Genomic DNA, 842 nt, shown 5'->3' with positions numbered 1-842 from the left:
CGTCAGTGTGTGTTCAATATATGTATTTATGTTGTCATTATTATTATTATTATTATTATTATTATTATTATTATTATTATTATTATTATTATTATTATTATTATTTTGAAATGTTGCTTTAATAATTTAGTTCTCGTAATATTTTGGACATTTTTAAAAGCAAGATAACGCACTAAGTAAAGAACTGTAGCGACTAAAGACTCCAAAGTTTAAAAAAAGGGTAGTGGCTCTACAGATAGTTACAAAGTCACGTGGCATTCTAATAAATCCATAAAATATATAGCTACATATAGCCATTACAAACAACAAACACTTGCAACCTTGATTGATTTTGGAACATACCATAGCGGGTTTGATGCTATTCTCGTTAGCTTTGCTCTTTCTAGCGTCCACCTGCATAGAACAGTCCTGCTTTACGTACAACATAATTAATAATTTTCAAGACAAATGTGTTTAAAATAATAATAATGTTAGTAATAACGTTCTGAAAACGTAATAGATTTCGTGGAACAAAATTGTCAATTGTATATTTAGGTAGGAACACGTAAGCGTGTTTGCACACGATACCGTCAAAATCGGTGGAAGCCCCGACAATATCGTTGCCGGTGATGAGCGAAGTAAGGGACACACAATGTATATTCTGCACTGTTTTTCTAAAACTCTTCTCCATATATGAAAAGAAATAAAAAGAATAATAATAATCGGGAAAATTATTTTTTAAAACAAAGGATTACAATTATTTTAAAATATTTGCGTTTTGGGGGCGTGGGAATCTAACTTTCTAGGATCTTTTCTATAATGCAAAAAGATGAAGTTATATATATATGTAAGTGTATATGTAA

The sequence above is a fragment of the Thermobia domestica genome, chromosome 11, assembly GCF_964235325.1.
Source record: "Thermobia domestica chromosome 11, izTheDome1.hap1.1, whole genome shotgun sequence".
Lineage (NCBI taxonomy): Eukaryota > Metazoa > Arthropoda > Insecta > Zygentoma > Lepismatidae > Thermobia > Thermobia domestica.
Note: the sequence above shows the minus strand (reverse complement) of the source record.